Here is a 4156-nt window from a genome sequence, read left to right as displayed (position 1 = left end):
TGAGGAAGACACAAAGAAATGGAAAAATGGTCCATGCTCCTGGATTGGAAGAATAAATATTGTGAAAATGTCCATGCTACCTAAAGCAATCTACACATTTAATGCAATCCCTATCAAAATACCCTCCATTTTTTCCAAAGAAATGGAACAAATAATCCTAAAATTTATATGGAACCAGAAAAGACCTCGAATAGCCAAAGGAATATTGAAAAAGAAAGGCAAAGTTGGTGGCATCACAATTCCGGACTTCAAGCTTGATTACAAAGCTGTCATCATCAAGACAGCATGGTACTGGCACAAAAACAGACACATAGATCAGTGGAACAGAATAGAGAGCCCTGAAATCGACCCTCAACTCTATGGTCAACTAATCTTCGACAAAGCAGGAAAGAATGTCCAATGGAAAAAAGACAGCCTCTTCAATAAATGGTGTTGGGAAAATTGGACAGCCACATGCAGAAAAATGAAATTGGACCACTTCCTTACACCACACACGAAAATAGACTCCAAATGGATGAAGGACCTCCATGTGAGAAAGGAATCCATCAAAATCCTTGAGGAGAATGCAGGCAGCAACCTCTTCGACCTCAGCCGTAGCAACATCTTCCTAGGAACAATGGCAAAGGCAAGGGAAGCAAGGGCAAAAATGAACTATTGGGATTTCATCAAGATCAAAAGCTTTTGCACAGCAAAGGAAAGAGTTAACAAAACCAAAAGACAACTGACAGAATGGGAGAAGATATTTGCAAATGACATATCAGATAAAGGGCTAGTATCCAAAATCTATAAGGAACTTAGCAAACTCAATACCCAAAGAACAAACAATCCAATCAAGAAATGGGCAGAGGACATGAACAGACACTTCTGCAAAGAAGACATCCAGATGGCCAACAGACACATGAAAAAGTGCTCCACGTCACTCGGCATCAGGGAAATACAAATCAAAACCACAATGAGATATCACCTCACACCAGTCAGAATGGCTAAAATCAACAAGTCAGGAAATGACAGATGCTGGCTAGGATGTGGAGAAAGGGGAACCCTCCTCCACTGTTGGTGGGAATGCAAGCTGGTGCAACCACTCTGGAAAACAGCATGGAGGTTCCTCAAAATGTTGAAAATAGAACTACCCTATGACCCAGCAATTGCACTACTGGGTATTTACCCTAAAGATACAAACATCGTGATCCGAAGGGGCACTTGTACCCGAGTGTTTATAGCAGCAATGTCTACAATAGCCAAACTATGGAAAGAACCTAGATGTCCATCAACAGATGAATGGATAAAGAAGAAGTGGTATATCTACACAATGGAATACTATGCAGCCATCAACAGATATGAAATCTTGCCATTTGCGACAACGTGGATGGAACTAGAGCGTATCATGCTTAGTGAAATAAGTCAATCGGAGAAAGACAACTATCATATGATCTCCCTGATATGAGGACATGGAGAAGCAACATGGGGGGTTAGGGGGATAGGAGAAGAATAAATGAAACAAGATGGGATTGGGAGGGAGACAAACCATAAATGACTCTTAATCTCACAAAACAAACTGGGGGTTGCTGGGGGGAGGTGGGATTGGGAGAGGGGGAGGGGGTTATGGACATTGGGGAGTGTATGTGCTATGGTGAGTGCTGTGAAGTGTGTAAACCTGGCGATTCACAGACCTGTACCCCTGGGGATAAAAATACATTATATGTTTATTAAAAAAAAAAAATTTGGAAGGAGAGGCGTACCATAAGAGACTATGGACTCTGAAAAACAACCTGAGGGTTTTGAAGAGTCAGGGGTGGGAGGTTGGGGGAACAGGTAGTGCATAATAGGGAGGGCACGTTTTGCATGGAGCACTGGGTGTTGTGCAAAAACAATGAATACTGTTACGCTGAAAAAATAAATAAAATGGAAAAAAAAGATACAAGTGAATGAAATAATAATTTTGTAAGAAAGTATGATTTACAAAAAGTAACCAGTAAAAAAAAAAAAAGTAACCAGTAAAGAGATAAAAATATTAGATTAATTTTCATGGAGGAAATAGTGAAGTTTGTCAGTTTATTACCTTGTTTAGCTTTTCTTTCTATTATACTTTTGAAGAATAGATTGTGAATGCTATTTGAACAGCTCCAAAGAATACAATATATCTGCAATTGCATTTTAAAAGTTAGTCAGAGGGTCATCTGGGTGACTCAATTTTTTAAGCGCCAGATTCAGGTCATGATCTCAGGATCCTGGGATCTAGCCCCACGTCAGGCCATGAGCTCAGCACAGAGTCTATCTGTCACTCTCCCTTCCCCTTTGCTTCCCCCAGCCTCACTCCTGCATGCACACATGCTTTCTCTCAAATAAATAAATAAAATCTTTAAAGAAATTAAAAAATAAAAGTTAGATATCATTTAGTTCCCTAACATATCTGTGGGATGTCAAGGTGATCAAGGTCTTTGAAGACTAGATTACAAAGAGCGAGAGAGTTGATATAACCCAAAAATGAAGGTATGTTGCTGACCCTTCCTGGTAAAAGAAAATTGCTCTTTCTTTATATTCCAGTTCTTTATAATTGGTATAGAGGAAATAGCACAGTTAATTTCTGAATTGATTTGCTTCATGCATAGACCATATCTGAAGATCCCATATATAGATCAGCAGATGCACTTAGAACCAGCACATAATTAAATCTATCATAATCTATAGTTATTCTTCAACATCCACCTGTCCCTTGTACATATGTGAATACTGAGAGTTGGTAGGTATCATCACTGTAATATTTTTAAAGGGTTTTTCTGTTTTGTTTTGTTTTTAGCACTAAAAGTTCTCACATTTAATACCAAACCATCCTATTGGTGCAGAGGAATAGTAGCAGAAAAATCATTTCCCTGATAAAACATGTCTATTGGCCAGATAGGAAGGATATTTACAGAGTGATAGGATAGAACACATGATCTTCACACAGTTTAATTAAATATGTGGTGTGTTAGGTGTGTTAGGTGTGTCATCTCATGACGTGTGATGCCTTATAGACCCAGCTTGGTTCTTCTCCAGTGCCTCCTCTTGGAGTTGTACCTGATTTTACTACCAGTTTTCATCCAAATCCACTGGGGAATGGGACGATTCTGCTTTTGTTTCTTGGCCAGGAATCACTTGATTCTGAAAGTCTTGTGAGAAGACATGAACAGAAACAGTAGGCCACACACAGCAAGATGGTGGCAAAAAGATAGAAATATTTTTAACGTTTTAGTGATAACAATAATTTTGTCAATTTCCATGAAAATAGGGTGTTGCTTTTGTTTTAATATTCTGGGGTGTCTTGCTCCAGGGGTCAGGGAGTCAATGTGAAAATTCTACCAATCTATTTCAGTTATATATTCTAGAGCTGAAGAAATAACCGTGAGTATCTGAACATATTATAAGGCAAATCTAGGTCCAAATTCTATATACTATCTAGCTTCATAAACTCCTACTTTGACAAATGGTACCACAGTGGCATTTTGGATTCCTAGAGTTGTTTTTAGATATATAGATTAGTTAATAAATCTACTTATTTCATTCCTAAGAACACCACAGTTCTTTAATTAACACCAAATATTTCTATCCAAACAGGGATTTCTGTCTGATTGTCATTGTTTCCTTCTGCCTGTTTCATTAAAGTATACTCATCTTTTCTCTGTTATTTGGCCTCTGTCACTTTAGTTCTTGTTTCCCATTGAAATCAGGGAACTTGGGTCAGTGGGGAATCTCTCAACATTATCATCTTTAGTCTTCAGAGGACAGACACGATAGAGCTTTTAGATGATTTGGTTCTCTCCAAAATAAAGCATTTTTTTTAATGCTTAAGAAAATGAAATGTCTTTTGGGACCTCTTGAGAAATGTGATGGATCATTTATAGTAAATCCATGCTAACATTTCTATCTGTCTAGGTTTATGGATTCTTTTCTCTATATTATGCTAGGGAAATTTTTTCATCTAAATATTGAATACAGGTTACCCACTGAGTCCTGGTTTAGTCAACTAACAAAGCCAACTATCAGAACATTTCTAGTTGTTCAAATTAACCCATTAATTTCAGTATCTTAGATAAGTGTATCCGGAGTAAAAAATCTGGTTCCATGCATTATTCTATTCTCCTTGGCTAACCACCCTTGGAATGTATTTCATCCATAT

At 37.9% G+C, this 4156-nt stretch overlaps 1 pseudogene; it reads right to left on the bottom strand.

Annotated features, from left to right (window-relative positions):
* Positions 1 to 3008: 3008 nt before the first annotated feature.
* LOC123944674 lies at positions 3009 to 3164 on the bottom strand (annotated as a pseudogene).
* Between the last annotated feature and the right edge of the window lie 992 nt (positions 3165 to 4156).

The sequence above is a fragment of the Meles meles genome, chromosome 6 (genome assembly GCF_922984935.1).
Source record: "Meles meles chromosome 6, mMelMel3.1 paternal haplotype, whole genome shotgun sequence".
NCBI classification, from domain to species: Eukaryota; Metazoa; Chordata; class Mammalia; order Carnivora; family Mustelidae; genus Meles; species Meles meles.
This window is presented reverse-complemented; position numbering and strand designations above follow the sequence as displayed.